Raw genomic sequence first — 15,000 nt, forward strand, 5'->3', positions numbered from 1 at the left:
ACAGACAGACAGACAGACAGACAGACAGACAGACAGACAGATAGATAGATAGATAGACAGACAGACAGACAGACAGACAGACAGACAGACAGACAGACAGACAGATAGATAGATAGATAGATAGATAGATAGATAGATAGATAGATAGATAGATAGATAGATAGATAGATAGATAGATAGATAGATAGATAGATAGATAGATAGATAGATAGACAGCCCTACATTGATTAGCCTAATCACCCAGTCTCCATGTTTTACAGTAAAGTCCCGAGCAGACTGAGCTCTCCCCTAACACTTCACTGAGCCAGTGTGAGGAGCACAATCAATACTTCTGATGTTAAGGACAGCTGAAAGCCTGCTAAGAAATCTGAGCGGTGTTTTCATCCCTGAGCTGGAGCTGCCACCCGAGTGGCCTTCTGAAGGCAGATTCACCCACATATACTCAGAGAATGGGTGTGTTACAGATGACACGTACAGTTCCTTTTGTTTGGATTTAAACATTAGATGTGTACAAAATGTGTAAGAAATGTAAACATCCATAAAAAGCACAATGCACCTATGCTGCAGTTTAACATGTTATTGTCAAAAACGCCATCAAATAACTCAGTGTGTGCCCATCATACATGCTCTTAAAAACTTAATTAGTATATATTAGATTGTGTTCATTCTTGGCCTTGGTGCCATATTTGACTTCTTTACTATTATTTTTTACTGCTAGCATTTTTATGCCTCTATTGCTCCCATATTCATCTGACCATTTATTCAGAGTGTTGTTTGATTAATTGTTCACCTTCATCCCATGATGATTTCATATTCAAATGGCGGGTGTAGGTGGTTATCATCACCTGGATAGGTAATGTAATTAGGTAGGTTATTTGCCTACAGATAAAAGCCAAGCATTACTCCATATTTGGCTCTAAGAAAGGCACAGGGGTCATAAGCCAGCATGCTCCTAGCACAGGTCCTAAGCCTGGATAAACGAGGAGGGCATCGAGGACATTCAGCATAACATCTTTGCCAAATCAAACATACAGATCACCAAGAATCAGCATTCATACCAGATCGATCTGTGCCTGGGTCAACCATGACACCCTCCAGGGCTGGTGCCAACAGAGTGGAAACACTGGAAAAAAGGGATTGGCCATCTCGTGGATTTATGTAAGCATCTTGTGTCATGCTTTAAAGTTAAGTGTAACTATGTAGTGTAGAAACTACATGATATGCAGAGAGGGTAGATTAAATTATTCATATCGTGCTCGAGTGAAGTAAGTACGGTGGCCCTGAGAGGCCAAACAGACAGCAACTTCAGAAAACACTTGCAAAAAGAAAAATGCTGCAAAAGCACACAAGACACAATGGAAATGTTTCTGGGGAGACGATAACCAGACGGACCAGTTGCACGAACCAAGGAACTGGGAGACACTTCAAAGGAGTGAAGGAGAGGTAAATGTGTTGTAATTTCATGATTCTTATCATACTACAGATATGTTTGCAGTGTTGGGGAGTAACAGAGTACATGAACCGCCGTCACGTATTTAAAATATAAAACATGAGTAACTGTATTCCGTTACAGTTACCGTTTAAAAAGGTGGTAATCAGAATACAGTTACTTTGATGAAATAAATGGATTACACGGCGGTCTTTTCCTGTTACATATGTTCGGCTGTCCCCTCTCTGTTTTTGGTTTCCACGCCGGTGGAAACTCAAACAAAACACGCATTCAGAGGCTCTGATGTCTGTGTCTCAGTCTCGCGGCCCATGTTACCTCTACTTGCGGCCGCATAGTGACGTGAAGAAATATTTTCAATAATTATTATTTAAAAAATGATTTAATATGAAGGCAACAGGAAGTGTTACAGGCATCGCCTTAAAGCATGCAGCCTGATGGGCAGTGTAGTCCGTGCTGCAGGGAGAATGGACTGCTGTACCCGTGATGTGTCTGTGAGGAGGGAGAGAAAGGAAAAGTAGGAGCTGTCACCGAGCAGAAACGGGAGCTGGAAGCATGTAAATATAATAATAACCACTGCAGCCAAACAGAGAGCCTGACGAGCCCAGCTGTAAGTAAGCTGTTAAGACTCGACTGTACACTGTGTTCCTGTTTTCCTCTGAAACAATAAGTTCTGTTGGAGCAGTCTTTCGACGCCTCTCTCTGTCTCTGCTAGCAAAGTTGACCCAGACAACAAAGTAAAGCTAGTTTTCAGCTACGAGCCCGACACGAACCAGACGTATCAGCCAGAGGTCCCTTTACTACGGCTCGGAGCCGCGGACCTGTTTTATATACGCGAGGAATAGTTTCTATACGAGATCGCTGCAAAAAGTGCAGCCTTACCTAATGTCCACCTACTGTTACTCATTTATATTAAGATTTAAACATCTAGCTGGTGTTGGTGTGGAGAGTAACCTTCAGTAATAGTAATAAATCACACAGCAATAGTGCATTCATGTAGTTGTAAACAGCATGATAATATATTATTAAGTAATCCAAAGTATTCAGAATACGTTACTGTCATTGAGTAACTTAATGGAATGTTACAAAATACATTTGGGGCATGTAATCTGTAATCTGTAATGGAATACATTTTAAAAGTAACCTTCCCAACACTGTGTCTTTGCTATTAGATGTTAAGTATTAGCCTAAAAGCTTAATACAACATATGTTAAAACCTCACTTGTTTTGTTTTGTTTCGTTGTGGTTTTTTTTTATTTATTTATTTATTTTGTTTTTTGTTTTTGTTTGTTTGCTTCTTGCTTTTGGTTGTTACATCTCTGTATTTGCTGTTATAAAATGCAAAATCTAATAATACTTGAATTATAAAAAAAAAAAAAGTATTAGCCTAAAAATCCGTCGTCTGTTGAAACCAACACAATGTTTTATTTGACTGCTTTGTAAAGTAAATTGCTAAAATCATGAACTCGTGTTTTTCAGGATAAGATGTATTGTCCATTCTGTGGACTCCAGTTTGAGAACTTGACAACATTTTGCTGTTCCTTTGGAAAAGACGTAAGTTTTGTAGCAGCTAAAGATGCTTCCACAGAACAAGAACACTCAAGAGGTAATTTTGTGTGAGCTTCCTGCTATTGTAACTCCAACTCGTTCTATAAGGAAAACATTGAAAAGGGCAAGATTTGTTCAGGTGTTTGTACTTTACAGATAAGATAAGATAAGATAAGATAAGATAAGATAAGATAAGATAAGATAAGATAAGATAACCTTTATTAGTCCCACACGTGGGAAATTTGTTTTGTCACAGCAGGAAGTGGACAGTGCAAAAGTTATGAGGCAAAAATTAGAATACAATAAGAATAAATACAGTACACAACTGTACAGAATAGAATAAAATACTATATACAGTAGAATAAAATAAAATAAATATACAATAAGATAAAAATAGAATACAAATACAAATACTATATACAACTGAGTAAAAATACAACGATGACAGAAAGGATTATTGCACTTAGTATTATTGCATATGTGTGGATGTGTGTGCTTGATCAGTTAAAGTCTTTATTATGGAGTCTGACAGCAGTGGGGAGGAAAGACCTGCGAAATCTCTCCGTCCCACACCGTGGGTGCCGCAGTCTCCCACTGAAGGAGCTGCTCAGTGCTGTCACAGTCTGCTGCATGGGGTGGGAGACGTTGTCCATCAGGGATGACAGCTTAGCCGCCGTTCTCCTGTCACTCACCACCTCCACTGGGTCCAGAGGGCATCCTAGAACAGAGCTGGCCCTTCGGATCACCCTGTTCAGTCTCTTCCTGTCCCCAGCAGAGATGCTGCCGCCCCAGCAGACCACACCATAAAAGATAGCAGAAGCCACCACAGAGTCATAGAAGGTCTTCAGGAGTGGGCCCTCCACTCCAAACGACCTGAGTCTCCGCAGCAGGTACAGCCTGCTCTGCCCTTTCCTGTAGAGGGCGTCTGAGTTATGAGTCCAGTCCAGTCTGTTGTTCAGATGAACACCAAGGTACCTGTAGCTGTCCACAGCCTCGATGTCCATACCTTGGATGTTCAGTGGTTGCAGTGGAGAATGCTTGTGCCTGCGGAAGTCTACCACCAGCTCCTTGGTTTTACTGGCATTGATCTGGAGGTAGTTCAGCTGGCACCAGTCCACAAAGTCTTGAGTCAGTCCTCTGTACTCCTTGTCGTCCCCATCAGTGATGAGGCCGACTATTGCAGAGTCATCAGAGAACTTCTGCAGGAAGCACTGGGTGGAGTTGTGGGAGAAGTCTGCAGTGTAGATGGTGAAGAGGAACGGAGCCAGAACCGTTCCCTGTGGGGCCCCCGTACTGCAGACGACCCTGCCCGACACACAGCCCTGAGTCCTCACATACTGTGGTCGGTCGGTGAGGTAGTCCAGGATCCAGGTAGTGAGGTGATGGTCCACTCCAGAGTTCTCCAGCTTGTCCTTCAGAACTGAGGGAAGAATAGTGTTGAAGGCACTGGAGAAATCAAAGAACATGATTCTCACAGTGCTTCCAGCGGTCTCCAGGTGAGCGAGGGAACGATGTAGGAGGTGAATGACGGCATCATCCGCTCCAATGCCAGGCTGGTAGGCAAACTGAAGTGGGTCCAGTGATGAGCTTATTAGGCGCCGAAGCTGAGCCAGGACCAACCGCTCCAGGGTCTTCATCAGGTGGGATGTCAGAGCCACCGGCCTGTAGCTGTTGAGGTCCTTGGGGCGTGAAGTCTTTGGCACTGGTACAACACAGGAGGTTTTCCAGAGCTGTGGGACTCTTCCCAACCTCAGGCTCAGGTTGAAGAGGTGCTCCATCACCCCACACAGTTGGTCCGCGCAGGACCTGACGACCCTCGAGCTGATGCCATCTGGACCCGCTGCCTTCTTGCCATTAATCCTCCTCAGTTCCCTCCTAACCTGGGTGGTTGAGAGAGACAGGCTGGAGCCTTGTGTTGAGTGTGTATTGGATGCTGTTGTTGGGGGTGGGGGGGAGTGAGCAGGGTGAATAGAGGAGGTGTGAAGTGTCTGAGGTGGAACAGCAGCAGTGGGGGTGGGTGAGTCTGCAGCCGATGTTGCAGACTGTCTCATGGCTGAGTCAAATCTGTTGAAGAAATGATTCAGTTCATTTGCCCATCTCACATCCCTCCCAGGCAGAGAGTTCTGCTGTTTGTGGCCCGAGATGGTTCTGAGGCCTCTCCAGACTTCACCAACGCTGTTTTGTTGAAGCTGGTTCTCCATCTTCTGCCTGTAGCTCTCCTTCCCATTCCTTATCAGTCCCCTCAGCTCTCTCTGCACCCTTTTCAACTCCTCTTTGTCTCTGGATTTGAAGGCCCTCCTCTTCTGCTTGAGGACGGTTTTAATTTCTGGGGTAATCCAAGGTTTGTTGTTGGAGAAACACCGTACAGTCCTGGTAGGTACAGTGTTATCCACACAGAAGTTTATATAGTCAGTAATGCATGTAGTAAGGCTGTCGATGTCCTCACCGTGGTCATCACAAATCACCTCCCACACAGTCGACTCAAAACAATCCTTAAGAGCCTCCTCGCTCTCCTCTGACCATCTCTGTACTGTGCGGGTGGCTGGTGGCTCCCTGCGCACTAAGGGCTCATACACAGGGACAAGGTGCACCAGGTTGTGATCAGATCTGCCCAGGGGAGGGAGAGGTGATGAACTGTATGCCTCTTCAGCATTGGCATACAGTAAGTCCAGTGTTTTATTGACTCTGGTTGGGCAGGTCACATACTGGGTGAAGGTGGGCAGTGTGGAGTCCAGTGAGGCATGATTGAAGTCCCCTGATATTATGAGAAGGGCTCTCGGTGATTGTGTTTGCAGTCTGCTGACCACAGAGTGGAGAGAGTCACAGGCTGCATCCGCGTTGGCCGAGGGGGGGACATACGCTGTTATCGCGATAACATGCGAGAACTCCCGGGGCAGGTAGTACGGACGCATGCTAACGGCTAACAGCTCAATGTCTCTGCTGCAGAGTTGTTCTTTCACAGTGATGTGCCCAGGGTTACACCATCTGTCGTTCACAAAAACTGCCAGTCCCCCTCCTTTCCTCTTACCGCTGTCTCTGGTCCTGTCCGCTCGCAGCAGCTGGAATCCCGGTAGTGTCACGCTTGTGTCCGGAGTTAGCGATGTTAGCCCCGACTCCGTTAGCATCATGATGCTACATTGCCGGTACTCCCTCTGTGACCAGGTTAGCGACATGAGCTCATCCATCTTATTGGGCAAAGATCTTACGTTTCCAATAATTACAGAAGGAAGAGATGGTCGATAACGTCTCCTTTTCGGGCGACGGCGCTCCTATAGTGTCATAAATGAAAAAGTATTGTTTTAATTGGGAAATTATAGACACCTGGTGTCATGTGACTGAAAGCAAAGACATTTTTCTGCTGGATGTGACTGTGGGGAAGAGGTAGAGTGTTAGGTGCATTATGTTCATAAGTTTTTTGAATAATGACTTTTTCATGTTTGCTTTTGAATTATAAACAACAATCAAAGGAGCTTGCAAAGAAAAGCGTTTGGACTTCTTTAAGTTGCTTGAAGACGTTTCACCTCTCATCCAAGAAGCTTCTTCAGTTCTAAGGTCAAATGGTGGAGAGTCCCAGATATAAACCTAGTGGGAGTTTCCCCCCACAGAGGGACAAAAGGACCCCTGATGATCCTCTAATCGCCTGAGCCAAGGTGTGAAACTGGGTGTGGGTCCCAATCAGCCAGAGTTTCGGGTGTGTTCATTGTGAAACCTGGCCCCACCTTATCATGCGAATTCCTGAGGTCAGATGGCCCAGGATGTGAGTGGGCGTTAAGGCGTCTGGGAAGGATCTCAAAACTGGATTATAGATGGCAGAGAGTTGGTGTCGTAAACCCCCGCCTCTGTTCAAAGATGGTCGCTCACAGTGGACATAGATGCTTCTTTCACTCCTCTTTCAAACCATCTGTCCTCTCTGTCCAAAATGTGAACATTGGCATCCTCAAAGAGTGTCCTTTATCCTTAAGATGCAGATGGACTGCTGAGTCTTGTCCTGTGGAGGTGGCTCTTCTGTGTTGTGCCATGCGCTTGTGAAGTGGCTGTTTGGTCTCTCCAATGTAGAGGTCTGAGCATTCCTCGCTGCACTGTACAGCATACACCACATTGTTAAGTTTGTGTTTTGGCGTTTTGTCTTTCGGGTGAACCAGTTTGTGTCTGAGCGTGTTGCTGGGTCATGGTTTTGGGGCATTCTGCACTGCTAGTTTTCTGCTGTCTAACAGTGTTCTGCCTTCTCCTGTAAGCTTATGTCCGAGGTACGTAACCTCTTTGCCCCACAACTGTAACTTGTGTTGTGAGACTTTATGACCCTGCTCTGTTAAGTGTTGCGTGTCTCCTGTAACGAGAATATCATCAACGTATAGAAAAAACTGACCTGTGGCAGGGAGCGTGCATAATGACATAGATTTCTTTAAAGCTTCTGCATACAGGGTGGGGCTGTTCTGGAATCCCTGAGGCAACCTTGTATAGGTATACTTCTGGTCGTCCAAAGTGAGTCCAAATAGCTTTTGTGAGTCAAAATGTAGTGGTACAGAAAAGAAAGCATTGGATAGGTCTACCACAGAAAACCACTGTTCCTTTGGTGTTACTTGATTTAAAATGGTGTGTGGATTTGCCACCACAGGTGGGATTTGTTCTGTTATGTCATTTATTGCTCTAAAGTCATGTACTAGTCGATATTTCCCCGTGTTTGCTTTTTTCACTGGGAAAATCGGAGTATTACAGGTTGTTTCAGTTGTTTTTACTAAAATGCCTGCTTTTTCCATATCTGCAATTACTGGCCTGATCCCTGTTTTTGCTTCTGTGCTTAAGGGATATTGTGGTTTAACTGGCCTGTGATTTGTGGTAGTTTTTACTACAACTGGATCTGCTAGATCTGACAACAGAGGGTTTGTGTTCAGAGCCTAGAAGTAATTGTTCTATGTTATACACGTCCGTGTTTCCATTGCTCTTTGCTTCCTCGTCTTTGGTTCTTTTTTTGTTCATTACATTTTCACCTGAGGCATTCCTAGATACCTTCTAGTTTTTCAAAGAATTCACACATTTCACACATCTTACATATTTCAACTTTGAAGTTAAAGTTTTCTTATTTTTATCTCTCTATATATACATATATTTAAACTTTGAATTGCTCACAGTTTACAGCTCTAAAACTGGGCATTTGTAAATCATGTACGTGAATTTGCATATGTTGCTTTTGCAGTGTTTCAGACTCCTGCACAATTCTCCGCTTAAGCAGTCAGTTTTATTTCCCAAATTTGCTAACCTATGGGTTTCTTCCGACCGCTGCACCTGGAGAATTGGTCCAGGTCTGCTTTGCTCCTGAAGAAACACAACTAAGACATTTTCATTATTATCCTGAGTACTTAAACTACCCGTTTCCCTCTCTCTGGTCAGAAATACCAACTCATGTTATGTGTATAAGTGTAAGCAGGTCTTCATTACATCTCCTATGCATGTTAATGTTCAGTGAGTGTAAGCTGCTTCCTTCATTGCCTCTGTATGTTATTATTAGGTTTAATTCATGCATCTTTTCACTGATTTCTTAATTCAAAACCATCTCACTTCTGATTCTTTCCAAAAATAATTTCACATGTAACAATTTGTGTATGTGTGTTTCCTATTCATTGATAGATAGCTCCCTGTGCTGTCCTCTATGCAGCTTCTGCTCTAAAAACAAATAAATAAAAATGTTTAATTCGCTCATTAGCTTAGTAGTGTCCACATATTTAAATCAGCTTCTCAATCTTGTAGCTTTAGCTGTTATCTACAGGGTTTGGCTTATTAGTTGTTATTATAAATGTGCTCTACATCTCAGTAATATTTATCTAGGATAAATGACAGGTTTTCAAGCAGGTTAAGTGCCTCTATGCACCTAATTGGTTTAGATATTGCCTTTATTTTCTTCATCTCATATGCCATTATACTGAGTTTGAGCAAACCTTAAACTTGATGCAGACTACGTCATAACAATTATCCATCTCACATCATACTGACTAGGATACTTGTCATTAATATTATATTTTTATTAATATTATCATCTTTTTCTTTCCATATAATAACAACAGTATATTACAACATTTTATCAGTGTAAATCACTATACTACTACTGAGCCAATTCAATAGTTTGGATCATTTTACTCAGCAAACAGATAATTTAGAATTCATCCAATCTGTACAAATTTGTTTTTTCTCTGAGCAGGTTTGTGCCTACTTTTTAGACTGGTCTTCTGTTTGCCTCATCTCAGATCCAACCTTCAGTCACATTCATTCTCTCTGTTGCCTGTCGAACCAAGTAATTTATTATTATTTTTATTTCTATATTTTATTTTGTATCCATCAAGGGCTTCGGGTGGGCTGCAGTCCCACCCTCACCCAGGCTGGAGACATTTACCTTTTCACACACTTTCCTCGGCTGAACAATGAGACAGCCTTAATCTACCTTATGCATCTCTCTTTTTATAGAAAAGGTTTTCATGTGAATGATTTCCTTTTATTTATTTCATACAATCTGGGCATGATCGTCATGCCAACTATATTTCATTGTTTAGTTCTGTTTGTAAGGTTCCTCTTAAAATAGTTACTGCAGAGGGACTGCAAACCATTTGGTTTCGTTTTGTAGAAGGTTTGTTTACAAGGTATTTTATCGAGTTAAATATACAGACAGACCCGTGAAGCTGTCACTGGCACGAAGAATGAGAGAAGTTATCAACAACAGGCTTCTACTTTCAAGCTATTCTTGAAAGCGGTTGTCGATTTTACGTGATGACGCACAACTTTTTCCTCATTCAGCCAGTACGTGAGCTATCAACGGTAAACAATTCAGTGGAGTAGTTCAGCCACCTTAATGTGCTGTTAAATCAACAAAACAGTAAAAACAGTTTATGCGCGCAAGATTTATGCTGGACAGTCTGGGCCTCTCTTTAGTATCTACCACTAGCCGTCTTTCAGGCGTGCTGCTAACCGTTACACGGCTTCCAGCCCTATTTCAGGCGAGCGGGTAACTTGTCGGGCTTCCAACCTCTCACAGGTGAGCGGACAATCAATTCTATCAGGCTACCAACCTCTTACAGGTGAGCGGATAGTCAGTCTTTCTATAGACTTATGTTAGCGAATAGGTCACTTCCTATTTAATATACTTAGAGCAGACAGACTGTCCCAGCCGATCGTTTTACGCAAGGTGTGTCAAATGTGGAATAATCACCTGGCTTCGCTGTTGCCGGTCTGTCGGGCGTCCACTTTCAAGCCCCAGCGCCGTGGGCCTGTATAACGTCGGCCAGGACCCGAATTTAGCGTCCCTGGACTTTCAACCCTTCCTGGAGGGCGCTCTGCAGAGACTTCGACGCAGGCTTGTCACGGCGTCGGGACTTGAGGAAGGATACCACTGTGAAATGGAGCATAATAGTATTATTAATACCAGTCCATTAACGGCTTCGAAGGACCAATTAAATGTCAGAGATTTACAGTTAACAAACAGTCAGGTGAATAAACAACACTGAGACACTTAAGATTGACAACGTGCGGCACGGGTGAAAAGCTCAGAGCAAATCACACCGAACTGCAGCATTCGTTTATTTTTATAGGTTACATCGTCAATATGCAAATATAATCACATTTCCTGTTACGCAGGTCCTGATGCTGTCTGTGCGTTAGCTGTGTGTGTAAGCTGTGTGTGTGTGTCACAAAGTATGTTTGTTGCAAGTCAATTTCTAAGAATAATATAATGCAAGTCAACTTCTGCGGATATGTATTTCTGTGCTGGTCTCTTGTCAGTGTCACAGGGTCAGCTTCCTGTTTCTACAGAAAACTGTGTCTGGTGGAATATGTGTAACATAACTTTTGAAGCATAAGCAAATAAAACAATAAAAACTCCCTAACAAGATCCCTTCCCAGACGCCTTAACGCCCACTCACATCCTCGGCCATCTGACCTCAGGAATTCGCATGATAAGGTGGGGCCAGGTTTCACAATGAACTCACCCGAAACTCTGGCTGATTGGGACCCACACCCAGTTTCACACCTTGGCTCAGGCGATTAGAGGATCATCAGGGGGTCCTTTGTCCCTCTGTGGGGGGAAACTCCCACTAGGTTTATATCTGGGACTCTCCACCATTTGACCTTAGAACTGAAGAAGCTTCTCGGATGAGAGGTGAAACGTCTTCAAGCAACTTAAAGAAGTCCAGACGCTTTTCTTTGCAAGCTCCTTTGACTACGATGACCTGGATGACTGAGAACCTTCACAGACATATAAACAACAATAGAGCAATAAAGAGTCTCTCTGTCTTTCACCCTTTTCTCCTGTTCAGCCAAGACAGTTGTTCAGCTGTTCTTCAAGTACCGTGAAGGTAAACAGGCAGAAAGGAGGATGTTCTCAAAATCCAAAAAGAAATCAAGGAAAACAGTGGAGGAATAAATACAAAGTTTTTTAAATGTTAATCTGTTGTCTGACAACACTTTTCTAATATGTGACCACTTTTTTTCCTGAAATGTAATCTAGATTTCTGTTGGGATCGTGAACAAAAAGAGGACTGGCATGAGACCCATAAGAGGGAAATCACTACCATTACATGTTGACCCAAGCTGGTCATCTGAGAGGCTGTTGGGTGCTGCCATTAAAAAACTGAAAGATTTCAACCAAGATATGAAAGATGGAGAATACCTCCTGCTCTACCCTGATGGCTCTCAAATAAAAAATATTCCAGGAGCTAACACACCCTTTACGATTGAACTCTACAAAGAGGCCGTTGGCAAGTCTTACCAAAGAATTACACTATTTGTCTGCACACTTGAGGACTTTTTGTCAGAACGTAAGTTAAATAGAATTGCCTGTCACTAGTGATGGCCCGCTTGAAGCATGTGTCAAAAAAATCAACACACTGCTTCAGACTGTGTCGAAGCTTGATTCGTTTGGCCAGAGTCACGTGATCAGTGACGTCTGAAGCTTCATTTAGAGCCTAACTGCTTCAGTGTCTGATTCAATGGTTTATAAGGAAGCGAATCATTCGGGGGATTTGTGGTGTTTTGATGGTGACAGATAGCGAACCACTGATCATTCCACTGAGAGATTTGGAACCAGTGAGGAAAAGAGGAGGTTCTGTTGTGTGGGAGGATTTTGAGTTGATTTTTGTCAATCCGGTGGGTTTTCCAGCTTTGTGTTCTGGCCGTTTGCTTTTGTTTTGTGCGTGTTTATTTTATCTGAAAACTGGAAAAAGGTAAAATGTCAAAACTCTGCTTCCATAATATAAATATCATTAAATAACTTTAGAAAAACTTCCACTTGACTCTTTACATGTAATGTTGTGAAAATATATATTTTGTTTAATTAATCTGAAAATGTTAGTCTGCCAAATGTGCAGCAATTGAATGTATTTATTCTCTTTAGCTGATAGTTTGTGGGGCCCAGGTAGACTGTATACCTGCATCTCTACCAGTTTCTCTGCACTCCAGCCTCCTCTGGGCCATGTGAAGGGATTTTCCTTAAGGCAGGAGAAATGATCTCCACGAAAAGGAACAGGTTCAGCCATCGCACAGTGGAACAAATTCTCTTCTTAAATATAAATGGAAAAGGGCTACTTTAAATGCATCATGTTTTTCATTTGCAAGTTCATAAGCATTTTCCTTTTCCATTTCACAATCAATTCTACCCCCAGGTCAAAAATATGTCTGGGAAAATTTCCCTAATATAATATTATTTATAAATATACCTGTCTAGCGATTAACTGCATAAGTGCATGGAGGCGGGACCTCAGAGCAGAAGCATACTCCATAATGTGTTGTACATTATTATATGTATATTATATGTAACGTGGTATTTTTCAATTATTGTATTTACCAACATCAAGAAGTCACAAGCAAAGAAAGACCACACCATGGTGCATGTTTGAACATGTTTACTGGTCAAAATGATTTATTAAACAAATAAAACACATTTTTTTAAACCACCAAAAAAATACACGTTCAAAGCAACACAACGGCGGCCCAATATCAGACAGAATCCCACTCTGTAGAGTGGGCCATCTTAATGAAGCGGTTGGTTGGGCCAATTGATAAAGCAAGAAACATTACTTAAAAGATATTAAACAAGAAAAACATAAAGTGTAAACAGTGTAAATATTTAGTTGCTTTTCACTGACTGATTCTACAGTGATGAACCTGATGGATTGACGGCTGCACATGTCATCTCAAATCTGGCTCTGAAGATTAACCGAGCCAATGTCTGGGATGGTGCCTACCGAGGCGTCAGAAGGTCTTCATATAGTCCCAACTCTGGCATGATGGTGAAATTCTCTGATGACGTGGGGCAGGCTGAAGAGGCAATAGACACAGGTGGGCCTACCCGAGAATTTCTCACCCTTTTGATGGAAGCCATAAGGACGAGAAGAATATTCGAAGGAAAAGACTATGCCAAATATCTCACGTTTCATAGTAAAGGTGTTTATTTTTTTTCACATTTTTTTCCATGGTCAAAATTACTTTATTATAATGTAATGTCTTTATCTTTAGCTGCAGATGAAAATGAATATTTCTACATTGGAAGAATGATTGCAGTTTCCATTGTCCATGGTGGTCCATGGCCATGTTGTTTATCTCCAAACTTCTTAATGTAGCTTGTTGGAAAAGACAAGACATTTGAGGCTCCAATTGATGATATACCAGATGAAGAAATCAAGAAGGCTCTACTAGAGGTGAATTTATGATGTTATGATTATGACAAATACCAATTAATGCAAAGACCTACATTTAATAGATTACTTAACAAAATCTTGGTAACTAACTGATGCCTGAAATGATTACTGATTTTGTAATTCAAGACTGTGTTAAATTGCAAAGGATATCACTTGACTGAGTGTATTTCTGTAGCCCAAATATATGGTAATAATCGTAACTGTCACAATTTCCATTTTGAAAATTGATGATATACATATTCACCAAAGGGTGTGTGTTTATTTCTCTCTCTCTCTCTCTCTCTCTCTCTCAATACACACACACACACACACACACACACACACACACACACACACACACACACACACACACGCATATATATATATATATAAAACACCCAGCTCTTTTATTAGAGATTTTATCATTTGTGAGCACAGAAATATATATATGAAAAAAATTTAAAACACCCAGCACGCCCCTGCGGGCGGTTTATCCTTCAAGCTCGGGTCCTCTACCAGAGGCCTGGGAGCTTGAGGGTCCTGCGCAGTATCTTAGCTGTTCCCAGGACTGCGCTCTTCTGGACAGAGATCTCCGATGGTGTTCCCGGGATCTGCTGGAGCCACTCGCCTAGCTTGGGAGTCACCGCACCTAGTGCTCCGATTACCACGGGGACCACCGTTACCTTCACCCTCCACATCCTCTCGAGCTCTTCTCTGAGCCCTTGGTATTTCTCCAGCTTCTCGTGTTCCTTCTTCCTGATATTGCTGTCATTGGGAACCGCTACATCGATCATTACGGCCGTCTTCTTCTGTTTGTCTACCACCACTATGTCCGGTTGGTTAGCCACCACCATTTTGTCCGTCTGTATCTGGAAGTCCCACAGGATCTTAGCTCGGTCATTCTCCACCACCCTTGGGGGCATCTCCCATTTTGACCTCGGGACTTCCAGGTTATAATCGGCACAGATGTTCCTGTACACTATGCCGGCCACTTGGTTATGGCGTTCCATGTATGCCTTGCCTGCTAGCATCTTGCACCCTGCTGTTATGTGCTGGATTGTCTCTGGGGCATCTTTACACAGCCTGCACCTGGGGTCTTGCCTGGTGTGATAGACCCCAGCCTCTATGGATCTTGTACTCAGAGCTTGTTCTTGTGCTGCCATGATTAGTGCCTCTGTGCTGTCTTTCAGTCCAGCTTTGTCCAGCCACTGGTAGGATTTCTGGATATCAGCCACCTCCTCTATCTGCCGGTGGTACATACCGTGCAGGGGCCTGTCCTTCCATGATGGTTCCTCGTCTCCCTCCTCTTTCTTGGGATTCTGCTGCCTGAGGTATTCACTGAGCACTCGG

The sequence above is a fragment of the Mchenga conophoros genome, linkage group LG5 (genome assembly GCF_057382185.1).
Source record: "Mchenga conophoros isolate Kocher_MC1m ecotype Shallow Benthic linkage group LG5, M_conophoros_male_GT1.1, whole genome shotgun sequence".
Taxonomy (NCBI): Eukaryota; Metazoa; Chordata; class Actinopteri; order Cichliformes; family Cichlidae; genus Mchenga; species Mchenga conophoros.